The sequence below is a fragment of the Dromiciops gliroides genome, chromosome 2, assembly GCF_019393635.1.
Source record: "Dromiciops gliroides isolate mDroGli1 chromosome 2, mDroGli1.pri, whole genome shotgun sequence".
Lineage (NCBI taxonomy): Eukaryota > Metazoa > Chordata > Mammalia > Microbiotheria > Microbiotheriidae > Dromiciops > Dromiciops gliroides.
Window position 1 is genome coordinate 489,863,128 of NC_057862.1, and position 13,096 is coordinate 489,876,223.

General features: G+C 38.2%; 1 protein-coding gene across 2 annotated transcripts in view; it reads right to left on the reverse strand.

The window, feature by feature from the left end:
• The window catches only part of HPCAL1 (hippocalcin like 1), a 189,312-nt gene that overhangs the window by 150,786 nt on the left and 25,430 nt on the right, over window positions 1-13,096 (reverse strand). The gene's annotated exons all lie outside the window — the stretch shown is intronic.

Below are 13,096 nucleotides of genomic sequence, written 5' to 3' on the forward strand. Positions count from 1 at the left end.
ACCAAAAGTGCTTTGTAAACTTTAAAGCCCAGATAAATATATACATAGTAAGTCATTAAATTTAATATAGCCCATAGAAAATGTTATCCAGTGAAGCAAGTTCTACATAAATCACTCCATGTGGAAATGTGTAGAGGCTCTTGGACAAAATTCACACAACTAGAAAGTACTTTAGAAATATCCAAGCCCATGGGGGTGGCTAGGTGGATAAAGCACCGTCCCTGGATTCAGGAGTACCTGGGTTCAAATCCAGCCTCAGACAGTTGACACTTACTAGCTGTATGACCCAGGGCAAGTCACTTAACCCCCATTGCCCCACAAAAAAAAAAATTTTTAAAAGAAAAGAAAAAGAAATATCCAAGCCCAAACTTGTCATTTTACAGAAAAGTAAAGCCCAGAGAGGGCAAGTGACTTGCTCAAGATCATACAGGCAGTAAGTAGCAGAGGCAGGATTCAAACCCATATCCTGACTCCAAAGACAGTTGTTATTGTTTTCCAATATTGAATCCCGGCTGAAGGTAGATTAGAACTTGAAAAATAATAGCTATCCTCTGAACTGGGTGGGTGCTAGCATGGACTCTGCCTTGGACTCAAAAGGCACATCACATGGCTATTTCCTGGGCAGTGATTTTGTTTGCCCTTCACTGTGTGAGATGCTTTGGGAAGAGGAGGTAAGTTAAAAGAAAAGCAAAAACCATGGTCCCTGGGGAAGCTTGGAGTTTAGGTAGAGATAAGACTAACACACATTAAACAATTCAATTAGCAAACCTCTTAAAATATTAAATCCTTTGCTTAAAAGACACATTTCAAGCTCTTGTCTTCAATCCTAATAAGAATTAAAATGTAAGAAAGCTCGGCGTAGTAGAAGAGAACACTGGATGTGAGCTTAGCAAGACCTGGGGTTCTTTTCTACTTCAGACACTTATTTGTTGTGTGACCTTGGACAAGACACTTAAAATTATTTGTGCCTCAATTTCCTCCTCTGTAAGATTAAGGAAAAGGAAGGGGATCACTAAGGTCCCCTTCAGCTCCCAAACTAAGATTCTAAGAAGCGCAGCTCTGATCCACATTGGCTGTGTAACCCTGTCCAATTCACCTCATTTTAGTGTCCTTATTTGTAAAATGATGAAGAAAATACTCACAGCACCTACTTAATAGAGTTCGGTGAGAAATGATGCATTGTTAATCAATGTGAATTAAATAATAGGCTATAGAAGGCCAAAGAGACTAAGGCTTCAGAGCATGAATTTATACTGTGGGATCTGAGAAAACAAAGACTCAGACGAGGCAGCACTATCTTTACCCCACCAAACTGGTGGGGTGATATAACTGTCTTAGATAGATAGATAGATAGATAGATAGATAGATAGATAGATAGATAGATAGATAGATAGATAGATAGATACAACTGTCTTAAAATAAGGCCCCTCTGAATGGTCATGGTGGGAGAGAAGGGGTTGGTTAGATTTACACATACAAGCATATTCTGGGGGTAAAAGTCCAAGATAAAGGCATTAAAATAAATTGAATTTTACTCTGAAAAGTTTTCTTGACATTTCTTTCAATTAAAATCAATTTCATTGTGAAATGTAAATGACTGAGTTCTTGAAAGCCACGCTAAAGGAATCTAAGTTCCAGCAGACCCCTCAGCTGCTCAGAAAAGCTTCAGGTGATGGACTGTGCACCTCTCATACAAGATCCATACTGGTTTAGCTCAGTCTAAAGAGGCTCCTGATAAGAAAGATGACCATGAAGTAAAGAATTTCTTTCACCATAGTAATTCATAAAGATGTATCTACTATATGACAGTGTAAAGAGGACCTGCTTTTATATTAGTAGACAGAATACTCAGAGATTTAAAAAAAAAACTTCACACATCTGTAAAATATAGAAGTATTATTTTTCTTAATCACTGGTCTCTTAATCTTCATGACTTCCACTGTTGTTTTCTTAATTAAAATGCACGATTACAGGCACAACTCAATTTGTGCATGTCAGAATTAGGAAAAGGGTATTCTATATTCAGACCAATATGATATAGGTGGAGTGGTGGATAGAGCACTAGGCTTGAAATCAGGAAGGTCTGAGTTCAAATCTGACCCCAGGAACTTGCTAGCTGTGTGGCCCTGGACAATTCATTTAACCTTGTTTGCCTCAGTTTCCTTATCTGTAAAATGAGCTGGAGAAGGAAATGGCAGACCAGTATAGTATCTTTGCCAAGAAAATACCAAATTTGGGGGCAGGGGGCATCAAGAATTGGACACAGGGGGCAGCTAGGTGGTGCAGTGGATAAAGCATCGGCCCTGGATTCAGGAGTTCCTGAGTTCAAATCCGGCCTCAGACACTTGACACTTGCTAGCTGTGTGACCCTGGGCAAGTCACTTAACCCCATTGCCTTGTTAAAAAAAAAAAAAAAAGAATTGGACACAGCTGAAAAACTAAACAACAACCTTTTCTCACTACCTCATACAATGTTTCCCAGATAAACAACATGACTTTCAAAGGGCTGAAAAGAGGCAAATATTATCACCACTTTACAGACCTGGAAACCAACCAATAGATCAATAAGTATTTGGTTTTTTAAGTACTTACTATATACAGGGCACTATGCTGGGCAAAGACAAAAATTAAATAGTTCGGTTTACATTCTATTGGGGGACAAGTCCAAGGATATTAAGTGAGGACCCATGTTTGTAAAATGAATAAAAAAGCATGTCCGGAATACCAGCATACTGATATTCATACTCTCATACGTTCTGTAGAGCGATGGTTCTTAAAATTTCTCAGAACATGGAGATCCTATGCCATGGAAAAAAGAAAGGGCAGCTAACCTGTACTGCCTTATAGAAGGGAGGAGTTATAGGGCTATTAAGAGACAATCTTTGTCAGATCAGGACAGACGTTAGCACTCTACAGCTTACTTCTACCCTTCACATAGCCCTGCTTGGCATCCCCAGGTTACTGCTTTTGCCAGCCTTGCAAGAGCTATCATTGTTTCCAAGACGGTTCTGCTGTAAGCAAGGGGGGTTTACTTTGAGGATGACCATTTAGAAGAGAGAGGAAATGTTAAAAGAACATATGAATTTGCTTTTTTTTCCCAGTACCATGCCAATATAACTACCAAAAAATTACTTTATAGAGCTGGGAAAAAATAACTAAATTCATCTGGAAGATCAAAGGAAAAAGAAAAGGACCCATACTTACAAAAATATTTATAGAATCTCTTTTTGTCATGGACAAGAACTGGAAAATAAAGAGTATGCATTAAGAAGAAGCTATGCATATGAATGTAAAAGAATATTATTATGTTGTAAGATGATCAAAGAGATGGTTTCAGAGAAACCTAGGAAGAATTTATGAACTGATGAAGAGTGAAATGAAAACCAGAAGAATTATTTATACAACCACAACACTACAAAACCAAACAACTTTAAGGGACTTAAGAACTCAAATCAGGATGATGATCCCACTATCCCAGAAGACAATGATGACTCCTGACAGAGAAGTGATGAGACTCAAAGTGCAGAGGGAGACATGTATATATTTATTCACAGACAATGAGAAATTACTTTTGCTTATCTATGCATATTTGTTAAAAGGGTCTTGTTTTTCTCTTTTCTTTTCGAGGGGGGATGGGGGGAAGGAGAGGTAGAAGTGAGAGAAAATGGATGTCTGTTAACTGGAAAAAAAATCAATTTTTAAAAACATAATATATAAGCTAACAGCCTGGCAAAATTCAGGTGCTACTTAATCTTCTGCTCTTCTGGATTCATTAAACTTAATAAGCATTTGTGGGATGCCTAATAAGAACCTAGAATTCCAGGTAAAATTTTGAAATAAAGAGGAAAAGAGCCCAAATCCATTCCTCTGTATCATTTCACTCTCAATTCTCTTCTGCCTTGATTTCAAACACGTGGTTGCACTTTCCTGGTGGTGACTTAAATGAAAGTGTTAACAATTCATTTCCTAGGCAGAGCTTCGACAGCCCCCACTCCTTAATTTCCCAACACTGACATCCTATTGAAGAGAAGGGAGAAGGTGAAAACTGCCCCTTCCTCATTTAGGAGAGAAAAAACAAACAAACTGAAAAATGTAAAAAGGAGTGAAACTGAAATGCTAATTGAGCTTAATTTTGTGGTCTATATAAATGGTTATGAACAAGTCCAGCAGTCACATACGGTAGAAATCGCGCTCTCAGCACGCTGGCACTTGGAAAGCAGATGTCTAATATGCACTTCAGGGTTCAGCACATAATTTCTAAAAACTATTTAATGTGTTAGGAAGTAACTCTGCAGGGCCATTCTAAAATTAAATGTCAAGATAGCTTCTAAGTGTATTTATTTTAGGATTTAAAATTCAGGTAGCCTTTCCAAAGATCAAGATTCACTTTCCATTTTGTCAGTAATGCCTTTTATTCAAACACTGATTAAGGGGACCTACTCAGAGTAAGGCAATCAACATGCATTTAAGCGCTATGCCAGGCACCTTTAGGCAACAAGAATACAAAAACAAAGAGCAAACAGGCCCTGCGCTCTGGAAGCTTACAATCTATTGGCAGGAAACAGCATATTAGTAAATAGAATCAGGAAAAGTATCCCCAAAATAATGACAATTTAGCTGAGCCTTGAAAGAAACTAGAAGTCCCAAGAGGAAGAAGTGAGGAGGAAGAATTTTCCAACCAGAACAGAAAACCAATGTAAAACCAAAGGTACAGGAGATGGAAAGTCAAGTGCAAGAAACAGCAAGTAAGCCAGTTTAGTTGTGTCTTAGTGTGTTAGAGAGAAAAACTATAAGCCTGGAAAGGTGAGCATTGATTAAGTCAGATTATAAAGGGCTCTATATGTCAAAATGTCCCCACTTACTAGAAGCCTTTTTGTTTTGTTTTGTTTTTTATTTTTGGTGGGCAATGGGGGTTGTGACTTGCCCAGGGTCACACAGCTAGTAAGTGTCAAGTGTCTGAGGCTGGATTTGAACTCAGGTCCTCCTGAATCCAGGGCCAGTGCTCTATCCACTGTGCCACCTAGCCACCCCCACTAGAGGCCTTTTTAAAAAAAATGCTCACAGTTTGTTACATAAGCCCTCAAAGTACACTAACCATTCCAGAGCCTCAGTTCATTTCTATGTCAAGGGATCAAGGCAGATGACCTCTAAGATCCCTTCCAATTCTGAATACTATATGATTCTATATAACCCTACTATAATATACATTACAGGTAGAATGCATTAGAGATATACAGAACAAAGTGCTATCCAAGGTCAAAGGGGAAGTGATTACTAACCAGGCAAAACTTCCTGGAGATGGTGGCATTGAAGTTGGCCTTTAAAGATTAAGGGAAGAAAGGGAGATTATAGGCATTGGAAACTAGATAAGAAAAGTCACAGAGGTAGGAAAACAGGCATAAAGGAAGAAAATGAAGTCTAGCTTGGGTTGTTGGTTGGGTGTTGGCTTTTTGTTTTTTGGCTCTTCATGAAACCTTTCCCAAGTTTCCCACATCTCTAGCATGTTGGAGAGCTGCCCAAAAGGGCAGCATGCTCTAATAAGGGGCTGACCAGTGAGTACCCCACCAGAAGAACAATTCTTTCACGGTTTCAATGAAAAATAGCTAAAACACCCTGGAATTAATCCTTTAAAAAACAAATAGTTTTCCCTTCAAATGATTCTTTCTTGATCCCTGGCTCATAAAAAAATGTCACTGGCAGATTAGTCAGTAATCTTCACATAGGCTTTCTATCTAGCTGTGTCTGGGAGATTCAAGTTTGCATCTTCCTTCTCCTTATGTAAGCAAATCTGTGTGTACTTCTGTCACACACAAGCTTATGTCGCATAAGGCAATGACTATTTGGAATCATAGGCAGTTTTATTTCAGTTCAGTCATTTCAGTTGGGTCTGATTCTTTGTGACCCCATTTCCTTCCCCAGCTCATTTTACAGATGAGGAACTGAGGCAAATAGAGTTAAGTGACTTGCCCAGAATCACCCAGCTATAAGTGTCTGAGACCAGATTTGAACTCAGAAGATGAGTCTTCCTGACTCCAGGCCCAGTATTCTTTATCCACTCTGCCATCTATCTGCCCCATATATTTTCATACTCATACATAAAACCCAAACAAAGATGAGGGAATAACATCATCATCTATTACTAATTAATATGAAGAATTAATTTCTTAAGGCGTAAATGTCAGAGCTAGAAGGGAATTTAGTGAAATCCCCTCATTTTACAGAGGAAGACCCAAGGAGAGGAATGATATACATGCCTGAGGTCACACAACTAGTTGGTGGCAAACTAGGACTGAATACTGACTCCCACCCTAATTTTCCTTTTGTCACTACCTCAATTTGCCCTTCTAGACCACCTATAGTCCTCTAGGGAGTGTCAAAATCCAGAAGTTGCTCAGAACAATCCTTAGGCCCTAATGTATCTAATTTCCAAGCCTCTTACAGCATCCCGACTTTCATTTCTACCAAGGCTGACATAAATCATTAGTTCTCAGAAGTCCCTTGGAAACCCATACCAGCATAAAGACAAGCCTCATCCCTCTCCAGTTCTTCAATTAATAGAGGTTTTCAAAATTACCTATGAAAGGAAAACTCATTAGCCCTTTGTTTTTCATGTCTGCTGGTAGCCTTAGAAGGCCAGGTTTTTTTTGTTTGTTTGTTTTTAGTGAGGCAATTGAGGTTAAGTGACTTGCCCAGGGTCACACAGCTAGTAGGTATTAAGTGTCTGAGGCCAGATTTGAATTCAGGTCCTCCTGACTCCAGGGCTGGTGCTCTATCCACTGCGCCCCGTAGCTGCCCCTGAGGGGCCAGTTTTTAAGGAAAGTAGGACCAACATTATGTATCTACCAAACACACCCTGTATTACTTTTACCTAAAATGCCTTCTTTACCTAGCAAAATCCGGCCATCAATTTCACATAAAGGTGTGTGGAAATATTTTGGAGGCTAAAGGACTGCAATATTCACGAGGAAAAAGCAATATGGTATAGGGGAAATAGCACTAGGCTTTGAGCCAGAAACCTTGGGTTTTAGCCTCAGTTCTTCCACTCACTAGCTAAGTGAGCTTGGGCCCATCATTTTTATCTGGGCCTGTTTCCTCATGAGGACTTTAGCCTAGATCCTCTTGAAGGTCCCTGCCAACTCTAATATATTACACAATTCTTTAAAAAAAAAATAGCCATTGCAAAATGATGGTATTCAGTGACTTCAGATAGCATGTTCCAAAAAACTGGACCCCTTTTCTAACAATTCAAAATCCAATAGTTGCAATAAGGAATTCTCTTCAAGCTGCAGAATCCAACCAAGTTATCAAACTCTGTTCCCAGACATGTGCAGATAAAAACAGCTGCTACCGGTGAATAAGGCAGATGTGGGTTAAAAAATAAAGGTTATAGTGAGTTTTAAATTTTAAGATTTCCTGTCTTCCCCATTCTATAAAAAGTTGGTAACAAAGTTTAATGTAATTTCAGGGTACTGAATTCTAAATATACACTTTGAAATAAGCAGAGCTCTATGGATGATATTTGAACAAGTGTTTTAATCTAATACTCAAGTTCCTAGCCAGCTGGTGCCTCAGAACCCCCAAAGTAATTTTTTTCCTGCCTAAATTTACTATTAAAAAAAAAAAACCTGGCAGAAATAGCACACTCCAGGAAGCCTTGCAATTTTATGTAAATGTTTTCCCATTTCCTTTGAGAGATGTGGCTGAGAAACTCTCTCAGACTTTTCAGCATGGCTAGACCAGCTTTACTAAGAGAAATAAGGCTGCAATTCTGCAGCATGGAAACACACACACACACACACACACACACACACACACACACACACACAGTGCCTTTTCCCTATCTATGGGCCTGAATCTAATGACAGATCAAGAAGTGAAACTTATGGATTCCAAATTTTCATTAGCTACTATGGCCTGCTTTAAAATATATTTTAGGTTTGATGTGAGGAAAAACTTCCTAACAGAAATGTGGAATGGGTCAGGAGGTCCCACGAAAGAGGTAGGAGGTTCCTCCTCATTAAAGGTCTTCATTGAAAGCCAAAAGCTAAATGGCCACTTTTTGGGAAGATTGTGGAGGGGGTTCCTTTTCTGGTATAGGTTGTACAGATGAACAATGAGATTCCTTCAAGCTCTCAAATTCTGTGACTCAGTGACATTAGGCAATTCAATATTAATAGAAACTGAACATTCATAACTGGCAACAACAAGTATGCATTAATTGTGTCTCCATAATTACTATGGACACAGCAGTGTGCTAACCAATAAGGATGCAAAATTGGCATAAGGCACGGGAGACTCTTAACTGAAAAGGCTTCTAATCCCATTGGTGGGGTTAGACATGCACATCAAAAGACAAATAATGCAGCTCATATGGACTAAAAGTCAAACAAGTGGTATAGACAACTATAAGTATTATCATGATGTTCATTATTAGAGACCATGGTATATGTAGAGGAAATTGATGAAAATTGACAATCTGTATTTGGAGGGAAGAAGTATTAGGGTTTGTTTTTTTAATAAACTGATAACCCCCCAGGATCTCTAAGCTTGTATCACAATCCAAGATAAGAAAAGGTGCCTAATTTTCCCCCTACAGGATTTCATGTACCCTAACCTCTGTGAGTATCACTTTGGTCATTCTTTTTTTTTCTTTCTTTCTCTAAAAAAGTTTTTCTTCTGAATTTACTAAAGATACAAAAATTTCCATAGACAAAGTAGAAAAAAAAAGAAGACCATACACACACACACATAAATAAAACCACTAATAGCTATTACATACAATTTGCTTTTTAAAAGTATAATACAGAATTCAACATGTTACTCTTAAGGCTGTTCTGTTTGTCTGTGTTTCCTTCTGAACTCTCTTTTCTTCTGTTCATTTTCGTGACCATCTTTTTATCTTCTGTTTGGCAACACTATCACTAATAAATAAAATTATTAAAGAAAAGAAAAAAGAAAAAACACAATCTTTGCAAAAGAAAAAAAAAAGCATAGTTAAAACAAATCTGCACATTTGCCATATCCAAAAATCTATACCTCATTTTGAAACTTTAATCCTTTGCCTTCTGTCAGGAGGTGGGTAACATGCTTCATCATCAGTCTTCTGAAATGCTGATCACTGCATTGATCAGAACTAAGCCTTTCTAAGTTGTTTTTCTTTAAAATACTGTCATTAATGTGTAATTATTCTCCTGGTTCTGCTCACTTCACATTGCATCAGTTCATATAAGTGTTCTTAGATTTCTCTAAAATTATCCTTTCAGCATTTCTTACAGAACAATAATAATATTCCATTACATTCTCCAATTAGAGCACCCTCTTAGTTTCCAGTTCTTTGAGTTGCTATAATTTTGCACATATGGGTTTTTTTCCTTGATCTCTTTCAGGTATAGTCCTCAGAGTGTTATTGTTGGATCAAAGGGTATGCACAGTTTATGGACTAATTCACAGCTTCACTAGCCATACACCAGTGTGTCAGTCTTCCCACAGTCCTTCCAATTGTCATTTTCCCTTTTTTGTCATCTTTGCCAACCTGATAAATGCAAGATGGAAGCTCAGAGTTGCTTTAATTTGCATTTTTCTAATTATTAGTTACTTGGAGCATTTTCTTCATATGGCTATTTATAGTTGGATTTCTTACAGTTTGTGTGTATATATATATACATATATACATACATGTATACACACACACATATATGAATGATAGCAAAGATAAGACACTACGTTCCCACTTCCTTTTCATCCCTAATGGACCTAATACAGATTCTGAATTCTAGTGTGCTATATGATACTTGAAACCTTTTGTGTTTTCTTGCCCATTATCTCAATGTGAACTCTGCTTCCACCAGAAGCTTTATTAGCTGAGGCCTGAAATCAATCACTAGATTCAGGAGATGTTTCCAAGACACAGTTGCTTTATTCAAGGACTCTATGATTTCCTTGATTCAAATATCCATTCTCTACTGTGTCCCAACATTCACACTCTTATGGCTTGGGGAGAAGGGGCCTCCCCTCACAAGGGTGCTGTCCATCAAAACCCTTTCATAAACAGAGCAAACTGTTTTGTTACAAATTGTTGAAATTAGCATTTGCTAGAAATCTGAATTTCCTAGAGATGACAGAGCTGGCACTCTGCCCCTTGCTAGTGAAAATGTTTTGTAAACAGAAGGGAGGAGGGACAAAGGAGGTATCATATATATACTACTTCTGATTGTTTGTTGGATTGACTGATTGATACACCCAGGCTCCTGGATGTTTTTCTGTACTTTGTTTAGGAGGCTATTAGGGGAGGTTAGGTGGTGAGATACTTGAGGAAAAGAAAAAAGCTGAAAGTTCCATATTGGCAGAACCAAAGAACTATAAAGAGCTCCAAGTGACTCATTCAACCTCTTATAAACTATAGCAAATAATTTATCATAAAATTCTTTCCCTTTGAAGTGCGATCCTGGATCAAAGTTCAAGAAAGCTCTTGTAGAGAATTATCTTTTGTACACAACTTGTTGTAGCCGCTTCTGTGGAATTTTTAAATCAAAGATCCTACATTTGTCAAGATCAAAACAACCAAACAGACTAGCAGGCCGTACACTTTCCACATGCCCTCGAAATGGACACACAAACTGAGGGAAAGCATCATTTTAGTAATCCAAGTAGCCACAATTATTTATTAAGTACTTACCTACTATCCATCTCAGAACTGTGCCACCATCTGGCTTCATTCCCGCATTTTACCAATGTTAAGGGCTAAAATTCTAGCTAAACTGTCTAAAATATCTAATGAGTGGTTGCCAATAAATTATAAGCTTTAGCAAGAGTTAGACTTTTAAGCATTTATTAAGGAGAATAAGAATTTGGTAAAGAGAGAGAAAGGCCTACATTCATCTATCTATTAAAGGGAGAGAGCATTTCTAGCTCCACTCTCCACCAGCGTCCTCAGGAAAGGAGAGTGAGACCGAGCACCAGTCTCTTCCTTCCTCCTCCCACTAGCCCGTGTCACTTCCTGACGCCAAAGAAAAGACTCCTGGTCTTGCCCTCAAAGACCTTCGCTTCATGGGTGGAACTCTTCTACAGTAAGTCTCCAGCAGGTAGCGTCATTCCAATCATTACACCAATGAAGATGAGGCCCAACGAGGTTGATCAATTTATCCAAGGCCACGCATTTTTTCTCCCTGCCCTTAGCTTCTCATTTCCCTCTGAGGGAAAGGTTTTTTTGTTGTTTTTGTGTTTTTTTTAAAAAAGAACTCCAGTTATCATTAGATTGCCCTACCCTTCTTCATTTATTTCTATGTGAGAATTTTCATTTAGTTTAATCCAGTTCTTTTCTTTCTTTCTTTCTTTCTTTCTTTCTTTCTTTCTTTCTTTCTTTCTTTCTTTCTTTCTTTTTATGGTGAGGCAATTGGAGTTGTGACTTGTCCAGGGTCCCACAGCTAGTGTCAAGCATCTGAGGTCAGATTTGAACTCAGGTCCTCCTGAATCCAGGGCCATTGCTCCATCCACTGCACCACCTAGCTGCCCTTAATCCAGTTTTTTTTTTCTGTCCTGAATCTCTTTTATTACTTTTTTTAAAAATAAAAGTATTTTATTACTTTCCAGTTTCATGTAGAGATAGTTTTCAGCATTTGTTTATATAAGATTTCCAATTTCAAATTTTTCTCCCTCCCTCCCCCCCCTCCCCTCCCCTAGACAGCAGGCAATCCGATATAGGTTATCCTAATCCAATTTTAATCTATACAATGACAATAATTGCAGATAGACATTGATGAGGGCAATCAACCAATAAATATTTAAGAGCCTACTATATGCTAGACATTGTGCTAAGGATTGAGGATACAAAGAGAAGCAAAAAAAAAAAACCAGTGTCTACCCTCAAGGAATTTACAATCTAATGTGTGAGAAAATATGCAAATAAATATATACTAAGTAGCTACTACTGCAAAGAGCTCAAAGTTATTTGCTTTTTATGAATAAAGACAAAGGTCATTCAATTAAAGACTGTTCAGTCTTCATTTTCTACTCTTAGATGGTAGAATGGCATCTTTACATAGAAAGTTTCTCTGAACAGCAGCTAATAATGATTTTCCTGACTTGTTTTTGTTTTGCCCCCCCGCTTTTTTTTTAACACAAAGGGTACATACCCTAATCCCAACTCCTCTAGAGTTGTTAACATTTCACTTACCTTAAAAAACTAGCCGTTAAACATAGCCACTGCCCTCAGCCCTGTTCTTTGCCCCTCACCAGTAGTACAGAATAGAAGGCCCTCAAGTGGTAGTCAGAAGACCCAATGCTCTAGCCCCAGCTCTGTCTCACACTGGTTGGGTAAATCATGTCATCTCTCTGGCCCTCAGTTTCCTTCACAATAAAATGTGGGCCAGACTGGATATTTTCTAGGATTCTCTTCCAGCTCCATGGTATCTGTGCTTTCTGCTGGTAGCCTAGACTTGGAAACATAGGACCCATTTGGGGTACTTGTTTAGCTCCTATAATGCCTCATTTAGTTTGTTTCAGTCTGCATTTGTCTTTAAGACTGAATGTCAACAGTGTTACAGTTACATAAACAACATCTACATATTTGTATAAATCACATTAAAAATAAATTTTTAAATGACCTAATTCTACTAACAAAATATATTACTTGCTTTTTTGGTTACTCTCTGGTAACAAAACAATGCCGTGGGTTTTCTATTTGATATTCCTTCTCCTTCTCTTTGTCTTAGATGATTTCCCAGGCTGAGATAATCAATGACTATGATTTGATCTGAATGTGTTATTCCTTAACTCTTTTATTTAGGGACAATGAGGGTTAAGTGACTTGCCCAGGGTTACACAGCTAATAAGTGTCAAATGTCTGAGGTCACATTTGAACTAGGGTCCTCCTGAATCCAGGGCCCATGCTTTATCCACTGTGCCACCTAGCTATCCCCTATTCCTTAACTCTTACTAAAATGTAGCTTGCTTTGAGGCAGAGATGAGACTTTCCTAAACTGTATTTCAGAGCCATCCCCTAGGAGAGTTTGCTAAGACATAGATATGTCACACTGTATTGTATTCGAAATTGCTACAAGATTACTATCCCTTGCACCAAGAAGTTCCAGTAAACTAC